The sequence below is a fragment of the Hemitrygon akajei genome, unplaced genomic scaffold (assembly GCF_048418815.1).
Source record: "Hemitrygon akajei unplaced genomic scaffold, sHemAka1.3 Scf000046, whole genome shotgun sequence".
Lineage (NCBI taxonomy): Eukaryota > Metazoa > Chordata > Chondrichthyes > Myliobatiformes > Dasyatidae > Hemitrygon > Hemitrygon akajei.
Genome location: NW_027331932.1, coordinates 7698533 through 7719223, shown reverse-complemented (window position 1 = coordinate 7719223; position 20691 = coordinate 7698533).

Below are 20691 nucleotides of genomic sequence, written 5' to 3'. Positions count from 1 at the left end.
TTGTACCACGGCAACGTGACCTCCCGACTCCTGTACTCGGTGTGACTGGTGAAGACCAGCGTGCCAAGTGTCCTTTCCACCCTATCGGATGTTTTCCACAGGAAACTCTATTTGAGTTATTATCTGAAACTTATAAGGCTTGAAATTAGTTCTTTTGATGCATCAGTACGGCGCAATGATGTACAATTAATGTAAATCACAAATATTAATAAACACCGCAGAAATGTCGAGTTCTTGCTGATGCGTTGAAAGATGTGATGGGGCAGGGGACGAAGTTGTTCCTGAATCACTGTGTGTTGGTGTTCTGTCTCCCGGAGCTGTCAAATACTCCTCCTACAATACCACGTCCAATCCCGTTATCATTCCCGTGAACCTTCTCCAATATCTCACATCCCCTGTGAGATAAGCGCTGGAAACCTGCTCACGAAACATCAGATGTGACCTCAACAGTGACGTTGAGAATGACGTCCTTGCCTTTACGTCCCAGTCCTCTCGAAATGAATGCTTTCAGCGCATTTGTCTTCCTCACCACCGGCTCAAGCTGCAGGTTAAACTTCTGGGAAAGCTGCACGAAGTCTCCCAAATCTCTCTGCACCGCAGATTGTTTTTAACCCTTACACACTGTGCCGGTCATGTTTGACCCGTTTTCACATGTGACAACAGTAAAAACACCCTGAAGGTTTATACTTTTGTACAGGTGCTACAAATGTTTGTACATTGAGGCTGTTCCGGGTCGAATTTGACCCGTATCTATTGAAATGGATTTTAGATTTCTGAAAAAATTAATTAAATATTCATCAGCCATTAATTCATGTCAGATAGGCTATTTGTGCATACTAAATAGATCTGCGGTTCAAATTTTTGTATAGACACATGTTATGAGGGGTTTCTTGGGCTGGCTCAAAAGTGCCCCAGACCATTCTGTGAAAGGATCGAATATGAACAGGTTCCTTGGGTTAAAAGAAATCCCCCACTTTAGAAAGTATTCTACGATTTCTTAAAAATTGTATGCCCATACGATTCCCGACACTGTATTCTATCTGCCACGTCTATCCTCATTCTCCTAATCTGCCTGAGCCCTTCTGCAGCCCCGCTGCTTCCTCAGCAAATCTTGTCGCTCGGTAACGTTGCTACCGACTGTGGTTTCCAGATGAGGGAGTCTATCATCCCGTTGCAGAGGGACGGACCCCAGCCCGGGATTTGGAGTCGCTGATTAAAACTGGGAGCACGTGCGCGCTGAATAATCCACATCCTGTCACGCGCACTCACAGTATCCGGGACAGAATTCCAGACGACTGGAACGGCGGAGCGCTGGGGTTTGCTGAGAGGGGAGAGTGGATGACGGAAGGTGTTTAGCTCTCCTATTGACTTGGGTAGTGTGTGATGCGATTGTGGGGGTTTTGAGCTGGGAAGTTGCAGCTGAATGAAACAATATCTGAACGGTGAGTGTGTGAGGGGATGGGGAACAGGGAATTCACTCTGTCTCTGTACCAGAAAGAATGTGATGGGACAGTGTCCAGGGAGCATCACGTGTTTGATGCCGGGGATATGCCATGGGACGGTGTGGAGGGAACTGCACTCTGTGTCCTCTCCGGAAAGTGCGTGACGGAACGGTGTGGAGGGATCTTCACACTGTGTCTGATCCCAGGAGTGTGTTTTAGCACGGCGTGGAGGGGGACTCACTCTGTGTCTGACCCCGGGACTGTGTGATGGGACAGTGTGGAGGGAGATTCAGTCTCTCTCTGATTCCGGAAATCAGTTATACGACTGTGAGTGGGAGCATCACTCCTTTTCCGAAAATTTGGGACAGCGTGGAGGGAATTCCACTCCTTGTCTGACTCGGAACTTGTGTGATGTCATTATGGTGAGGGAGCTTCACTCACGTCTGACTCCGGGTGTGTATGATGGGATGGTATGGAGGAGTCTCTCTCAGGGTCTGACTGACGGTGTCAGAGACTCATATATACCTACCTTTAAAAATATTACTAGGCTTACCTACAGACTTCTGCTTTTCTATGCTCTATGTACCTATCCAAAAGTCTCTTAAAAGACCCTAACGAATCCGCCTCCACCACCGTCGCCGGCAGCCGATTCCACGCACTCACCACTCTCTGAGTAAAAGACTTACCCCTGACATCTTCTCTGTACCTACTCCCCAGCACTTTAAACCTGTGTCCTCTAGTGGCAACCATTTCAGCCCTGGGGAAAAAGCCTCGGACTATCCACACGATCAATGCTTCTTATCATCTTGTCGTTATACGGTGACTCTCTATCAGGTCATATTGGGAGAAAATAGACCGAATATGCAGTTCATAGGAAACTGAGTGACAGTCCGGAGTTTCAAAGGGGTTGAACATCCAGGCCCAGTACAGCGTCCCCCTATGGCCAAGCGGCTCAATAACAGGTATTCCAGTTTGTATACCTCTACTCGGGAGAGACAGGTTAATATGGCCAAGTGGAGAAATATCTCACAGGTCAGGACGACACATGAACATCCATGAATACAGCCGACGGTGACAGCGTTACTCCAGAAACAAGGTGCAAAACACATTGTCAGCATTCAAACACGGCAGAAAGCACAAAAAATATGTATAAAATAGAAAAAAATACCAGCACAGTTTGAGGCCTTGGGTCAGCTGAATACTACTGATATCTGCAGTCGACCACAACAGAGTATGTCTTCTGCCGAGCGAACACTGGGGGTCAGCACAGACTCCTGCCTGGAGGCCACGCCAAACCGCCCGACCGTGCACAGCTCCTTCACTTCCTCTGCCAGCGAGCAACTCTCTCAGTTTACACAACAACTAGAGTTGAAATAATATCTCAGCGGGATTTTCTGGCATAAAAGAGGGCATAAAACTAGAGTTACAGTGTGGTGAAAACCGTAATGCCATCACAGATATAAGAAAGGTTGTTGAGACAGATGTAGTTAAGACCTCAGACAACGTCAGGAAGAAGAAGGTTGAACCAACTGGGACCCATGCTCTGAGCTGTGTACGTTTCAATGCAGTAAGTATTGTACGAAAGGCAGGTGAACTCAGGGTCGGGGCCAACGTCTGGCAGTATGAGATTGTAGCCAGTAGTGAGACTTGGTTGCAGGAGAGGCAGGACCGTTAGCTTAATATTCCGGGTTTCGGCTGTTTTAGTCGCGCTAATGAGCAAATAAATCAAAGGTGAGGGGCGGCTTTACAGTCAGGGAAAATGTCGCGGCGGTGCTCAGTCAGGACATACTGGGGAACCCGTCCTGGTGAGGTTTTTTTGGGAAGAACTCAGGAATAAAAAGGCATGAATTCGATCATGGGGCGATATTTTCAATCACCTAATATTCCGGGTGATTCAGAGGAACAAATCTGTTGAGAAACATAAGGTTGTGATATTGCGTGATTTTAACAGGTGTTAACTGTGAGCTCCATACCGTGAAAGGACGACTGCGGTAGTTTCTCAAATGTCTTTAAGAATGTTTCCTTAATAAGTAGGTAGATAATTCCAACCAGAGAGTGCCATACGGGATCTCCTCGTACGGAATGGAACGAGGCAGTGGACAGAAGTTTGTGCAGGTGACAGCTTTGCATCACGTGATGATATTGCCATTAGATTCAAGGTGATTATGGAAAAGGGTATTAATGACCTCGGGTTTAGTTCTAAATTGAATGAAGGCTGACTTCTTTGGCGGCAGGAATGATCTGGCAAGTGTGGATTCGGCCAGGCTGTTTTCTGGCAAAGATGTACCTGCTAAGTTGAAGCCAGGCGCTGTTTCATAAGACTGTTTCATAAGGCTGTTGAAGGAGAGAGGGATTTCAATGTAGTGGATTGGGGTTCACACACTGTGAATGGGGAAGAGTGCAGATAGGAGCGGGGACTGCATTTGACGTTTCAGAACCCCCTGATTAATTCCTGACTTTCCATTGAAGGAGGTGTGGCGGGGCTCTTTGAAGAGAATACAGAAAGGATTCACTAGGAAGCTGTCCGGATTAGAGGGCACTATCTATAAGCAATCTATAAGGAGAGAATTTTTGGTTTCTTTGTCTGGAGCGGCAAAGGCTGAAGGGACAACTGGCAGAGGGTTATCTCACTACAAGAGACACAGATGGACCAGACAGCGGGTATTGTTACCCCCGAGGAGGAAAATGTCTCATATCAGAGAGCGTGCATTAAGGTGAGAGGGGCAAGCCGAAATGAGATGAGGTTGGCAAGTTTTTTATTCACACAGAGACTGGTGGGTGATTGTACTGTGCTATCAGAGACGGTGGGGAGGGCAGATCGATAGAGGCGTTTCACTGGCTCTTTGACAGTCACGTGGATTTGCAGGGAATTGATAGAGATGGACGTGTGTCGGCAGAATGGATTTAGATGAATTGGTATATCACAACATTGAGGGCCGAAAGGTATACTCTGTTCGAATATTTACGTTCACTGCTCTACAGGAGGGTCAGGTAGTGTTTTGAACTCATGGGATGGGAAACGCTGCATTGAAAAAATCAGGGAACGACCTCTGGCCATAGGCAGTGAACACAGCCCTCACCACTACACAGACACTCCCCTCACCGTGACACCGACACAGCCCTCAACTGGACATGAGCGCATCCCTCATCGTGACACCGACACAGCCCTTAACGGGTCATGAACGCGCCCCTCATCGTGACACCGACACAGCCCTCAACGGGACATGAACGCGGCCCTCATCGTGATACCGACACACCGACACGCCTTGCAGCATAACACGAACACACCGCCCAACGATACCGACACACTGTCACGACCTTCACCTTAGCAGGGGCACAATCCACCCGTGTGCAGAATCCCCTCCCACTCCAAGACTCCTCCCCAGCTCCGTCTAGCCTCGCTCTCCTGCACTACTCCCTCTCTCCGTCACAAACTCCCTCTTTTACACCACTCCCGTCCCCGTCACCCTTACAAGCTGTCCCGTCTTGGTGACGCGCTCCCCGCTGCGCACATCCCGGTCTCCGTTATCTCTTGTCCTCCCATCGCCACCACCCGTCACGGTCCCCTGCTGGATCCCCTAAAGGTGTCGTGAGACTAGTCTAGCGAACGACACGGGGCCGTGGGGAGAGAGCGGTGTGGAGGGAATATTCCGAGAGTACTCTCGGGGCTTCCTACTGGATCTATTGTCCTTCTGTTGAAATTGTTTAACCCTTTTTGATAGGGAAGCGGCCTCTCATGTCGTCTACAAGATGAACGCTGGCAAGTTCGAATGCAACCGAATGCAAATCGTCCAGGAAGATTTCCTCTTGCAATCGTGATAAACGCCGTCTCATCTGCGAGACGGCCGCATCTTTGTACCCGGATAGTCCTGAAGAGATCCAGGATCTCCGTCAACAGCCAGTGGGAGCGACTTGAATCAGTTGACTCATCCTAGTCTATCACACCCCCATCTTATCTGCACTTTGCCCCTCCTTCACTTCCCTCTCCCTCTATCGCACCTTTTCTCCCAATCGCACCCTCTATTTCCCCGCCCCTCTAACGTCCCTCTCCCATCTTATCTAACCCATCTCGCTCTCCCTCTTCTCTCTTTCCCACTCTCATCTGAATCCTGTGTCCTCTGATTCCCCTAAAATGGGGGAAAAAAGACTGTGCGTATTTACCGCATCTCCCTTCATTCCAAGGAATAAAGTTCGGACCTACCCCAGCTATCTCCATAACTCAGTCCCTCGAGTACTGGCAACATCCTCCTAAATCTCCACCCGCACACTTTCTTGCTTAATTGCATCTTCGCTGCAGCAGGGCACCCAGAACCGAACCCCCTACTCCATGTGCGGGTTCACGGGCGTCTTGTACAACTGCAACGCCGCATCCGGGCGCCTGTACTCAGTGTCCTGACTGATGAAGGCCTGCGTTATTGTTTGTGATATACCGCCTGAGAATTGTTCCTTTGCAGCATCTGTTCGGCGCAGAGATGTAAAATTAATGTTAATTACAAAAAGATAATAAATATCTCAAAATGCCGAGGGTGTGCTCCTGAAATGGAGGAGGGGAAGAGCTGTTCCTGATTCATTGAGTTTTCACGCTTCCCCGACGGTAGTAATGAACACAGGACATTTACTGGGGTGAGGGTCCTCAGTGTTGGATGCCGCCTTCTCGACGATGTCCTCGACGGTGGGAGCGGTGGTGTCCGTGACGGGACTGGCTGAGTCTACATCCCTCTGCAGTCTCTGACCACCCTGGGCGTTGCCGACTCCACACCAGGCGGTGATGCGACTGGTCAGAGCGCCCTCCAGCGGACATCCACATAAATTTACTCGTGTTCAATGTGAGACCAAATCATCACAAACTCCTGACGTCACAACATCATCTGTAGCGAGGGAGTTATGGATGATATTCATCCCAAGTGCAGAATAATAAAGAGTCCTTTATTACAAAGGAAATTGAGTACAAGAGGAAGGAAATCCTCTTGCATTTGTACAGAGCCCTGGTGAGACCACACCTGGAATATTGCGTACAGTTTTGGTCTCCAGGGTTAAGGAAGGACATCCTGGCTGTAGAGGAAGTGCAGCGTAGATTCACGAGGTTAATTCCTGGGATGTCTGGACTTTCTTACGCAGAGAGGTTAGAGAGACTGGGCTTGTACACGCTGGAATTAAGGAGATTGAGAGGGGATCTGATTGAAACATATAAGATTATTAAGGGATTGGACAAGATAGAGGCAGGAAATATGTTTCAGATGCTGGGAGAGTCCAGTACCAGAGGGCATGGTTTGAGAATAAGTGGTAGGTCATTTAGGACAGAGTTAAGGAAAAACTTATTCTCCCGGAGAGTTGTGTGGTCCGGGAATGCACTGCTTCGGAAGGAAGTGGAGGCCAATTTTTGGATGCTTTCAAGAAGCAGCTAGATAGTTATCTTATGGATAAGGGAATCAACGGATATGGGGACAAGGCAGGAACTGGGTATTGGTAGTAATTGATCAGCCATGATCTCAAAATGGCGGTGCAGGCTCGAAGGGCCGAATAGTCTACTTCTGCACCTATTGTCTATTGTCTATTGTAATGTCTGGAATTGACTCAGACTCAAAATAAAGAAGACCGCAGTAGCGATATCCAAAGGGCCTATAACAACCCACAGTGCTAGAAATGGATCTCCTACGGTTGAGCACTGAGTGCTCAGCACAATCCATTTAATTACAGACATTCCAGGAAGGAATGCGACAACAATAATCGGCAGTCCGAGTCGTAAAGTGAAAGTAACAGCTACGCACACTCCAAATGAAGCCACATCAATTCCGTAAAATTAAATCCTTGCCTGGGAAATGAATGCAAACCAAATGAATGCCTTCCTCACCACTGAGTCCTTGAACAATCCAGCTTGTTGGTGGCAAAGGTTTTCAGTGCCTGACCAGGTACACATTCGGACCCGATGCCTGGAGACAATTCACCCACCTGAGGGATGATTCTTACATCGGCCGTCGAGACAGAGGTCACGGAAGAGAAGGGGGCGAGCAGAGCCGAACAATATGCCCATCTCCAATGTCTTGTTAAACTGCAACGTGACTTCCTAACTCGTGTACTTACCCACCTGCACCCCTGCAAGTCTCCGTCATGTATTCCCTCCCTTACACACAAACTGTTTTACGTCAGCCCATCCCTCCACTAAAATCCGCTCCCTCTCCGTGATTCCCTCCCTCTTCTGCACCACTACCCGGTCTAGTCAATCTATCTGTTCACATCACCCTTGGTCGGCTGCACGACCCCCTCGCTCTTCTACACACCGGCAGTCTCTGTCACCACCAGCAGACCCTGTACCCTTCCCTGTCTCCATCAGCCCCTTCCTCCCCTACAACACCCTTCGTTGTCATTCTCGTCAATCCTCCTTCGTCGGCGACCAACCTCGTCACCGTCGGACATGACAGCCCTACACCCTACACCTCCTTTTAGTCACCAGCTTCCTCTTCTACACAACGCGTCTACATCAGCGCTCCGTCCCCTACACCCCTCGCCGTTTACGTTATCTCCTACTTTCACAACTCCTGCCTCCGTCTCCCTGACCCGCTCCATTCCCTACAGCCATCCATGGTTCCATCAACACTCTCACTCCTCTATATCCCTCCCTCTCTGTTCATATTGAATTCTGGGGAGGAAGGGGGTGAGGCGACGCCTGGTGTAACAACACCCCGCCCCCTCCACCGGATATCGATTACTCTGTTCTGAGGTTTCACTATACTGTGTGGTCAGGCCGGTCGTGTGGGTCGACACCATTTCCTTCCATTGACTGACAGCTCAACGCCACGTCCTGGATCTCCTTCTCCGCCACTTCTCTTTCCTTCCCTGGAAACCATCTGGACGCAAACACTCGCACGATCTGCGAGACCGACACACAATTCAGGACTGCTGGAACGGCGAAGTGCTGGGGATTGGTGAGAGAGAAGGAGCTTCTGAACCTGGGAGTGTGTGAAGTGATCAGGGCGAGGGAGCTTGTCTGTGTCTGAACCCGGGTGTGTGTGAGGGGATGGTCCGAAGAAAGTGTCTAACTTCAGTACTGTGTGCTCAGGCGGTATCTGGCCCTACGAAAGTGTGCTGGAACGATCCCGAGGAAGGTTTGCTCTGTGCCTGAGCCCGGGAGTGTGTGATGGGTCGGTGTGGATGGAGATTCACTCTGTGTTTGACCCCGGGAGTGTGTGATGGGACGGTGTGGAGGGAGCTTCAGTTTGTGTTTGAACCCGGGTGTGTGTGAAGGGACCAGGGGGAGGGAGCTTCAGTTTGTGTCTGAACCCGGGTGTGTGTGAAGGGATCAGGGGGAGGGAGCTTCAGTTTGTGACTGAACCTGGGAGTGTGTGAAGGGATCAAGGGGAGGGAGCTTGTTTGTGTCTGAACCCGGGTGTGTGTGAGGGGATGGTCCGAAGAAAGTGTCTAACTTCAGGACTGTGTGCTCAGACGGTATCTGGCCCTACGAAAGTGTGCTGGAACGATCCCGAGGAAGGTTTGCTCCGTGCCTGAGCCCGGGAGTGTGTGATGGGACGGTGTGGATGGAGATTCACTCTGTGTCTGAACCCGGGTGTGTGTGAAGGGATCAGGGGGAGGGAGCTTCAGTTTGTGACTGAACCCGGGTGTGTGTGAGGGGATGGTCCGAAGAAAGTGTCTAACTTCAGGACTGGGTGATGAGACGGTATCTGGCCCTACGAAAGTGTACTGGAACGATCCGGGGGAAGGTTCACTCTGTGCCTGAGCCCGGGAGTGTGTGATGGGATGGTGTGGAGGGAGATTATGTCTGACCCCGGGAGTGTATAATGGGGCGGTGTGGATGGAGATTCACTCTGTGTCTGAACCCGGGTGTGTGTGAACGGATCAGGGGGAGGGAACTTCAGTTTGTGTTGAACCCGGGTGTGTGTGAAGGGATCAGCGGCAGGGAGATTCAGTTTGTGTCTGAACCTGGGAGTGTGTGAGGGGATGGTCCGAAAAAAGTGTCTAACTTCAGGACTGTGTGATGGGATGGTATCGCGAGACCATCAGTGCTTGCCTGACACCGAGAGTGTGTGATGGGATGATCCAGAGGAAGGTTCACTCTGTGCCTAACTCTGGGGTGAGTGATGGAACGGTGTGGAGGGAGACTCAGTACATTCCTGACCCGGGAATGTGAGATATGACGGTGTGGATGGAGCTTTACTATGTGTGGATCATGGGGATCTCTTCCAAGGAAGTTACCACCTTTACAGACGAGACGGTTTCATTTCATTTCAATTCAATTCAAGTCATGCTTAATTGTAATTCCATCACACATGAACACTCATGCATGCAGCCAGGACCAAGCTGAAAAAGTTATTACCAAGTGTCACATGCGGCACAAATAACACACAATAGAACTGTAGAACATCAATAGAAACATTCACACAATATGTCTACACACACACACACACACACACACACACACACAGACACATACACACACACACACAGACACACACACACACACACACAGACACACACACACACACACACAGACACACACACACACAGACACACACACACACACACACACACACACACACACAGACACACACACACACACACACACACATACACACACACACACACACACACACACACACACACAAACACACACACACGGATATGTAACGGTGTGTGAGGTTTCACTGATAATGTACTGATTTCTGTGTTGCATCAGTGTCGATGTTATTACTAGCAAATAACAGGGGCTTTGCAATGTGCGCTATCCAGTGAGAAACTTAGCTGCCTTTTGGGCGAGATACTGAGAGCGAGGACACAAGAGGAGTGAGCTGGGATCCCGCAGGACCGAGTGGACTTGGAGTGCGTGTCCGGGAGTAGACGGCAATCGGTGGAAATCGATGTGGAATTCAAGGACGGAGAACCGTGCGCCCCAACTTGCACAATAAACTTTCACTGAAATTTGCCCTTTTTCTCTTTGTTTCCGATTATGAAGCACATCTCTTTAATCGCATTTGATGTACCGTCTGCTCTTTCGTGATACTGAGTTCTGCAAGGGGAAAACATCAGGCAGTATCCACACAAACAAGACTTCATCGTTTTGGCGTGGGTTGGGAGGGTGCGGTGACTGTCTTCCTCTTGTCAACCGTAGCCGGCCAAACCTGGGGTTTACACATGAAACCTACAATTGGCCAGAATAGATTTTGTTTTCTGCTGAGCGAACACTAGGGGGCAGCACACACTCCTGCCTGGAGACTGGGCCACACCGCCCTCACGATGCTCAGCTCCTTCATTTCCTCTCCCATGGGCAACTCTCAGTTTACACCTGAATTTGAGCGGAACTGGTATCCCAGCGGGAAGTTTTCCCATCTAACAGGGAAGTGGCGGGACTTAAAGAGGAGTTGCAGGAGGATGAAGGCCAGAACGCCTGAACAGATAGTGGAGTGGTTGTTGGAACAGACCTCAGACAAAGTTGGGAAGTAGAATGTTGTGTCTGCTGGGACTCATGTCTGAGCAGCGTCCGTTTCAATGCAGGAAGTATTGTACAGAAGGTTGACCAGCTCAGGGTAGGGGCCAACGTCTGGAGGCGTGATATTTCAGCAAAGCGTGAGAGTTGGTTGTAGGACGGGCAGGACCGTTAGCTCAGTATTCCCGGGTTTTAGTCGTACTAATGCGGGAATAATTGAAGGGCGACGGACAGCTTTACTGGACAAGAAACTATCACGGCGATGCTCAGTCAGGTGAGACTGGAGAACTCGTCCAGGTGAGGCTTCACGGGTAGATCTGAGGAATGAGGTAAGAACTCGCTCATTAGACACATTATCGACCACCTAACAGTCCTGGGGATTCAGAGGAACAAATCTGTAGAGAGATCTCAGACTGTTACAAGAAACATAAGGTTGTGATCGTGAGTGATTTTAACTTTCTTGGTATTGACTGTGAGTCCCATACAGTGAAAGACCATTGGGAGAATTTGTCAAATATTTTAAAGGAAGTTTCCGTAATCAGTACGTATAAAGTTCTAACAAGAGTGTGCAGTTCATGATCTTCTCCCACGGAATGGGACAAGGCAGGGGATAGAAGCTTCAGTGGGGGACCAATTTTCACCTTGTGATGATAATGCCATTAGATACAAGTTGATTATGGGAAAGGATAGTTCTGACCTCTGTTATAGATTCTGAATTGGATAACGGCCAATTTTATTGGAGTCGGGGATGTTGATTTATGGCAAAGTTGTACTTGGTAAGTTGGAGTCCAAGCGCTGTTTAACCTCAGTGTAGAAGGGAAGGGCCCGAACCGTGAATAGTGGGAAGAACTGAATGAGAGCGCGACTTCAGTGAACAGGATCGGGGTGCCGAGGAACCGACGGACAAAGCAGATAGGAAATGGGACTGGGTTTGACGTTTCCGAGTTCACTCATTCATTTCGGGTCGCCCCGTTACAGGATGAGTGTGGGGCTCCTTGGAGAGGATATAGAGGAGTGTTCCCTGGGACGCTTCCAGGAATAGAGAGCAAAATGTAAAAGCAGATGTCGGAAATTTTCGTTTCTTTTCTCCGGAACGGGGGAGTCTGCGGATACACCTGACAGCTGTTTACGTCATTTCGAGAGACACAGACTGACCAGACAGCGGGTATTTTTACCCTCAGGGTGGGAATGAATAATACCGGAGTGCCCGCTTTAAGGTGAGAGGGGGTAAGTTGAAGGGAGATGTGTTCGGTACGTTTCTGTTGTGAAAGGGTTTGGTGAGTGATTGGAACGTGCTGCCAGCGCAGGTGGTGGAGGGAGATCCACAGAGGCGTTTAAGGCTGTTTAACAGGCTCGTTGGTGTGCAGGGAATGGAGGGAGACTGACATTGTGTCCGCAGATTTAGTTTATTTGGTATATCACAAACTTGTGGGCCGAAGGGTCTGTTCTGCTCAGTTACTCACGTACTCTGCTCTGTAGAAAAAAACGCAGTGTGCTGTTTGAAATCATCGGGTGGGAAGAGATCAAAGGATTTGGGTAATCTCCGTCAAACAGTCGCTCTCCTACACCACCCCCGTCTCCGTCACCCCTCCCACCCTTGCAAGCTCCCCCGTCATGGTGAACCAGTCCCTCACTTCGCCGTGTCGCTCATCCTCTACCTTCCCTACTGCCCGCCCACTCTCCGTGACACGCTCCATCCTCTAAAACCCTCACTATCTCCGTCGACCCCTCCCCTCTCTGTGACAACAGGCAATTGTGGTGACTATGAGAGAGAGAAAGCGTCTGGTGCTGCACCTCTCCCCTCCCACCGGATATCTGTCACAGGTTTCTGAGCCTCTTCACAGCTCTACATGCACAGACCGGTCACGTGGTTCCACCATCAGTGGCTGCAGTCCCACCACCCTTTCACTGGCCTCCTCTCTCCTCCCTTTCCTTCCTCTTCTGGCAGCACGCCATCCTGTCACACAGACACACACAGCATCTCCGAGAGACACACACAGTTCGAGTCTGCTGGAACGCCGAAGTGCTCGGTATTGGTGAGTGGGGAGACGGGGGGGGGAGGGGGCTGGGGGAGCCGCATACATTTTCTGACTCCAGTACACTGTGCTGCGATGGAGCGGGGGGTGGTTCACATGTCTGACACCGGGAGTGTGATGGGTCGGTGTAGGCTGAGTTTCTGTCTGTGTCTGATCCCGGGAGTGCATAATGGGAGCAGTGTGGAAGGGATTGTTCACTCCGATTCTGACCCCGGTAGTGTGTGCTGGATCGTTGCGGAGTGAGCGTTACTCAGTGTATGTTTCCAGGAGTGTGTGATGGGCTTTTATGGAGGGATTCTCGCTCTGCCTCTTACTCCTGGTCATGGGTCGGTCGATTTCGGCGTTTAAGTTGACTCTAATCAGAGATAGGGAGCAAGAAAATGGTGCCTAACACGTTCTGCTCCAACGGCTGCAAACTGAACACCCTTTCTGTGGCCCCACTCTCCGCCCCTTCCTTCCGCTTCTCTCAGCACACCATTCTTTTTCTATGTTTCTTAACTGGGTGAGTGAGCAGCAAATATTAAATGGTAGCAATTAAATCTGTATGTACGGGAAGGTGCTGTTGCAAAGTGAGATCAGGGATTTAGCTATTAAATGAAAGTACAGGACCACCAGCCGTCCCAAAGTGTCCAGCCATAGGAAGACCATACAGATCAGCACGGGGATCAAGTGCTGGTGTAGGTTGGAGAGCTGCAAAATTTGGAATCACTGTATTTTTTTCCAAGGAAGTTGGGATCTGTATAGAAGAGATGGAAGACGGTTTACACATAAACTAGAGGGGGACTGATATCCTAGCGGGAAGGTTTGTCAGTACTGTGCATGAAAGTTTTTGGGAGAGTTGTTGAACTGGAGGGGAACTGATATCCTAGCGGGAAGGTTTGTCAGTACTGTGCATGAGAGTTTTTGGGGGAGTAGTTGAACTGGAGGTGATTTGGAGAAGTTGTTTTCTGCCAAAGCTGCTCTTGGTATCTTGGAGCCCAAGCGCTGTTTACTTCGTTGCAGCAGGGAACGATCTGTACTGTGAATAGGGGGAAGTGTTGAAGGAGAGAGGGATTTTGGTCTACGGCTGGAGAATACACAGTGTGAATAGAGGGACCCCTCCCATCACCATCACTCTTCCCTCCCTTACAAACCTCCATGTCTCCTATCGCATTTGCATCCACCACCGTTGCAGGCAGACCATCCCACTAACTCATCCCTCTCTCAGTTAAAAGCTTACCGCTGACATGTCCTCTGTACCTCCTTCCAAGCACCTTAAAACTGTGCCCACTCCTGATAGTCATCTCAGCTGCAGGATAAAGTCTGTGACTGTCCACACGATCAATGCCTCTCATCATCTTCTACATCTTTATCAGGTCACCTCTCATCCTACGTCGCTCCCAGGAGAAAAGGCCAAGTTCACTCAACCTATTCTCAGAGGGCATTGTCCCCAATTCTGGCAACAACTTGTAAATCTCCTCTGCAATCTTTCTATGCCTTCCACATCTTTTCTTCAGCGAGGCGACAATAACTGTGCTCAGTACTCCAAGTGGGGTCTGAGCAGGGTCTGACATAGCTGCAATATTACGTCTCGGCGTCTAAATTCAGTTCCACGATTGATGAAACCCAACACACCATGCGCCTTCTTAACCACAGAGTCAACCTGAGCAGCCGCTTTGAGCGTCCTACGGACTCGGACCCCAAGATCCCTCTGATCCTCCACACTGCCAAGAGTCTTGCCATTAATACTATATTCTGCCATCATATTTGACCTGCCAAAATGAACCACCGCACACTTATCTGTGTTGAACTCCACCTGCCACTTTTCAGCCCTGTTGTGCATCCTATCAATGTCTCGCTGGAACCTCTGAAAGACCTCCACACTATCCACAACACGTCTAATCTTTGCGTCATCGTCAAACTTACCAACCCCTCCCTTCACTTCCTCATCCAGGTCATTTATAAAATTCAGGAGGAATGAGGGCCCCAGAACAGATCCTTGAGGAACTCCACTGCTGACCAACTGCCATGCAGAATATCACACGTCTTCAGTGAAACATTCCCTTCCGTGGGCAAGCCAGTTCCGGATCCACAAAACAATGTTCCCTTGGATCCCATGCCTCCTTACTTTCTCAATAAGCCTTGCCTGGGGTACCTTATCAAATGCCTCGCTGAAATCCATATACACTACAGCTACTGCTCTTCCTTCATCGATGCGTTTAGTCACATCCACAAATAATTCGTACGGCGCAACCTGCAATTTTCAAAGCCATGATGACCTTTTCCTAGTCATATTATACCTCTCTAAATGTTTATAAATCCTGCCTCTCAGGAGTTTCTGCACTGTTACCAAACAGTGAGTTAAGACTCACTTGTCTATAATTGAGCTATCTCTGCTCCCTTTAGGAAGCAACATCCGCAACTCTCCAATCGTTCGGAACCCTCTCCCGTCCCCATTGATGGTGCAATGATCATCGCAGGAGGCTCAGCAATATCATCGCTCGCCTTCCACGGTAGCTTGGGGTTCATCTCATCCTGTCCCAGCGACATATCCAACTTGATGCTTTCCAAAATATCCAGCACATCCTCTTTCTTAACATTTACATGCTCAATCATTTCAGTCTGCTGCAGGTAATCACTACTATCGCCAAGATCCCTTTTCCATAGCGAATAGTGAAGCAAAGTATTCCTTAAGTACCTCTGCTACTTCCTTCGGTTCCATACACACTTTCCCAATGTCAGACTTGATAGCTTCAAATCTTTCAGGTCTTATCCTTTTGCTCTTCACATACTTGTAGAATGTCTTGGGTTTTTCCTTAATCCCTGCCCGCCAAGGCCTTCACATAGCCCCTTCCGGCCTCTCCTAATATCCCTCTTAAGCTCCCTCCTGTTAGCCTTATAATCTTCCAGATCTCTAACATTACCTTGTTCTCGGAACCTTTGGTAAACTTTTTTTTTTCTTCTTGACAGAGATTCGCCGCTTTTTGATCGCTTCCGACCGCGACTTCCAATGGGTGCAATATCAGGAGATGAACAGGACCTGGTGATAATATCGACTAAAAGTCCTTGAGTTGCATTCGTCCCTTGAATCCAGGATGACTGGGAATTCCCTTCTGGATCTTTGGCAGACTTCCTGTCTGAAGAAGACTTACGCCCTCAGCAACAACTTTTCCATCCTCGAAAGCAAATTCTTCTGCCAAGTGTGACGAGCAGGAAAGGTGAGGTAAAATGCCCCCATTTCCCCGCTTCTAATCTCAAGTGAGAGGGAGTGAGACAGAGACAGAGAGAAAGAGCGAGAGAGAGAGAGAGAGAGGAGAGAGAGAGAGAGAGAGGAGAGAGAGAGAGAGAGAGAGAGAGAGAGGAGAGGAGAGAGAGAGAGAGAGAGAGAGAGAGAGAGAGAGAGAGAGAGAGAGAGAGAGAGAGATGAGGAGAGAGAGAGAGAGAGAGAGAGAGAGAGAGAGAGAGAGAGAGAGAGAGAGAGAGAGAGAGGAGAGATAGGTTTACTCAGTCTCTGATTTTGGCAATGAGTTTTGGGACGGTGTGATGTTCGCCCACACCCAGTGTTTGACCTCGCAGGTGTGTTCACAGTGCTTCTAACCCTGGCTTTGCGACGAGAGGGCGTTTGACATCTGGCATTTGTGATTGAACATGGGGAGAAACTTGAAGTTTAGAATCGAGCAGTATTGAAGGATCTTCACTTTGTGTCCCACCCAGGCGGTGTGTTGGGCCTTTGGAGGGAGTTCCACTGGGTGTCTGACCTGGGATTTTATGATGGGACGGTGTAGAGGGAGAGTAAGTGTGTTTGGGAAAGTGTAGAGGGAGCCGCACTCCTTCTGATCAAGATAGTGTGTGATGGACGGTGTGGAGGGAAATTCACTCTGTGTCGGACTCCAGGAGTGTGTATTTGAACGGTGTGAAGAGATCCTCAAACTTAGGATGACTCACGGCGGATGTAATGGATGACACGGAGGGAGATTCACTGTTCCTTCTTCCTAATTCCCAGAGCACCTGCGTTCCCAGGACTGGATCAGGAATGAGGACCTGTGTTTATTCCATATTGACCGTTTAAAATATCTTACGATGGAGCGAAGCAACATTGTTCTAACTGCGATTCAAAGCTTCTTGAAATGAGTTCTAAAGAGGAAGAGGTATGTGTCAGATCGACAGAAGAAATATCCGCACCAGTGACTCCGCCCCACTCCAGTACATCCAACACTTCCGGGGTCAGACACAGAGTGAAGCTACACACGTTGGCGTTGCATTGTGCCGGTGGTCAGGGCCCAGTGGAGAGTAAATGAGATTGTATCCGCTGTCGACCTTTTGTGGAGTTCGCTAAATTGCAGCGGGGGCCACGTCTTTGCTGGGGAAGGGGTGACTCTGGATAGGACCAGCCTCTCAAAGCATCCGTGAGTATCACTGGGCGATTGTAGCTGAGACAGCTCTCCCGACTCTTCTCGGGCACTGGTGTGATTGCCGCCCTTTAGAAGCAGCTGGAAATTCCGACCACAGCTTTGAGAGATTGAAGGTGTCCTCGGACACTCCAACCTCAACTACAGTCCTCCCCACCTTCGTCACTTTATCCCTCATTGAACCCTCCCCGTCCCCGTCAGCCCCCTCAGCACCTGCACCCCTCCTCTTCTCCGTCTTGCACTCCGTTCCCATTGCTCGTTGTCTGGGTGGCACGTCTTCGACCCCCGCCACCCAGACAACCCCCCGCCTTCGTGTTCACACGGAATGTCGAGAGAATGGGGGAGAGCTGACGTCAAGTGTTACATCTCCTCCTTTCCCACCGGATATCGAGCTCTCAGTTCTCAGCCTCTCACATCTCCGTGTAGGCAGGCCAATTGTGTGGTTCCTCACCACATCCTCCCAGTCACTGCAATCACAGCAGCCGTCTCTGTCCTCCCCTACCCTCTTCTGATCTCTACACTACATCCGGTCACACACGCATACTATCTCTGAGACAGACACACAATTAGAGACTACAGGAATGCAGAAGTGCAGAGGACTGGTGAGAGGGGAGAATATGCTTGAGAGGAAGCTTCGCTCGGTTTCTGACTCTGTTAGGGTGTTATGGCACATTCCGGAGGGAGATTCACTCTGTCAGACACCGGGAGTGTGTAAAGGGACGGTGTAGAGTGCGATTCACTTTGTGTCTGACCCCGGGACTGTGTGATTGAAGGGAGTGGAGAGAGCTTCATTTAGTGCCTGGGAATGACACGGGGAGTGTGTAATGGGACGGTGTAGAGTGCGATTCACTCTGTGTCTCACCCCGGGAGTGTGTGATGGGACGGTGTGGAGGGCGCTACACTCAGTGACTGACCCCGGGAGTGTTCGTTTTGAGTGTCCAGAGGTTCTCCTTCTCTCTATATATCTCTATACATCCCCCCACACAGTCTCTCTCTCTCCCCTCCAGCACAGTCTCCTTATCTGTCCGAACTCTTTCAATCTTTTGCTCTACCATCTTTATTTCACACACTCTCTCTAAACCCAGTCCCACTCTCTGTCTAAAACTACACACTCTCTCTCTCTCACTCTATCACTTCTCTGTTGCTCTCGCATCAATCTCTTTCTCTCTCCCACTCTCTCTTTCTCCCTCTATTATATCTCGCTCGTTGGCTCTCTCTTTCTGAACTGTGTTGAGAATTGCCTGATGGAGTTCAACTCAGATAAGTGTGAGGTGCTTCATTTTGGTAGATCCAATATGACGGGCAGATATAGTATTAACGGTAATACTCTTGGCAGTGTGGAGGATCAATAGGGTTTTGGGGTCGGAGTCCAGACGACATTTAAAGCAGCTACGCAAGTTGATCTTTGGTTACTGAAGCATACGGTGCATTGGCCTTCATCAACCGTGGGCTTGAGATTAGGTGCCGAGAGGTAATAATGCAGCAATATTGAACCCTGGTCAGACCCCACTTGGAGTACTGCGCTCTGTCCTTTTCTCACTCTTTCCCTTTCTCTCTTCAGTTGCTAATGCCTCTCTGTCTACAACACCCTCCGTCTCTTTCACGGTACCGTCTCTCTCTACGCCCACTTCTCTCTTTCTCTACCCTCACTCTCTCTTTCTCACTCGCTATTCTCTCTCCCTATCTCTCTCTCTCTCTCTACCCACACACTACCTATCTCGCCTCCATTCTCTCATTCTCTGTAACGCCTCTCTCTCCCAATCCCCCTCGCTATATCCCACTCCCTCACATTCTACCCCCACTCGCTCTCACTGCGGTCTCTCTCTACCCCAATTTCTCATTCTCTCTTTCACGGTCCTCCCCTCTCTCACTCACAACCACACACTCTCGCTCCCTCTCTACAACCACTCTCTCTAGCCCCACACTCTCTCTCAGTACGCCCTCTCCTAACCCACACATTGCCTCTCTCACCGAACTCTCTCTCTTTGTCTATCGTCTCTCTGACTCACTCTAATCCCACTCTCTCTATCCCCTCTTTCTTTACCCTACAATCTCTCCATCATTACTACCCCTTCTCTTGCTCTACCCCACTCTTCCGATCAGTCTGCTCTCTCTTTGTCTCTACCACTGTTTCTTCCTCTCTCTCTCTCTCTCTCTCTCTCTCTCTCTCTCTCTCTCTCTCTCTCTCTCTCTCTCCTCTCTCTCTCTCTCTCTCTCTCTCTCTCTCTCTCTCTCTCTCTCTCTCACCAACCTTTCTCTACCACCACACTCTCTCCACACTCATTCTCTCCCGCTCTCACTAGTCATTCTCTCCACCCCTACTCTCTCTTTTCACTACCGTCTCTATCTACCCCACCTCTTTGTACACCTCTTTTTCTCGACCACTGCTCAGTCTCTCTACTCCAATTCTCTCTCTCTAAACTCTCTCACCATTCTTCCTCTCTCTCTACCCTACTGTCTCTCCCGTTTCACACACTTCCTCTCTTTCTCTCTATCGTTGCCCATTTCCTCCAGTCTCTCTCCCTCTAAACATACCTTCTACTCTCACAGACAGTCTCCCTCTATCCCACTGTCCCTCCCGCTCGAACCCCACTCTCTGTCTCTGTCCCGCTCTCCCCCTCTCTCTCGTTTTACCCTCTCTCTCCCACTCTCTCTCTACCCACACTCTCTCTCTTTCATTCTACCGTATCCCTCTTGTCTCAATCTTTCTCTAATCCGTCTCTTTCTCTGCACTCGCATTCTATGTCCACCAACCCTCCATCTCTCTCTCTTCCACTGTCTACAACCATTGTCCCTCTATCCTACCGTTTCTCTCCATTTCCACCCGCAATCTTTCTCTCTTTACTGCTGCAGTTTCCTTCTCTCCCCCAAAACCTTTCTCTAACCACACTCTCTCGCTCTTTCATTCTACCCCCACACTCTCCCACTCTACCACCCCCTCTCTCTCTCTCTCTCTCTTCCTCTATCTCTCTCATCTCTGTCTTTCTACGCCCCACTGCATAGAGCGAGAGAACATGACAGCACAGAAACAGGCCCTTTGGCTCTTCTTGGCTGTGCGGAACCATTTTTCTGCCAAGTCCCACTGACCTGCACGTGGGTCATATCCCTCCAAACCCCTCTCATCCATATACCTGCCAAGATTTTCTTAAATGCCAAAAGTGAGTCCGCATTAAACAATTCATCTGACAGCTCATTCAACACTCCTACCACTCTCTGCGTGAAGAAGCCCCCCCCCCAATGTTCCCTTTAAACTTTTTTCCCCTTCACCCTTAACCCACGACCTCTGGCTTTCCTGCTATTGCTTTGCTGTCTTGTCGAAGACCCGCTCAGTGTAGCCGCAGGTTTTCAAGTCCTCTCTGAAAAACTAACAAACCTCAGCTCATGTTGCC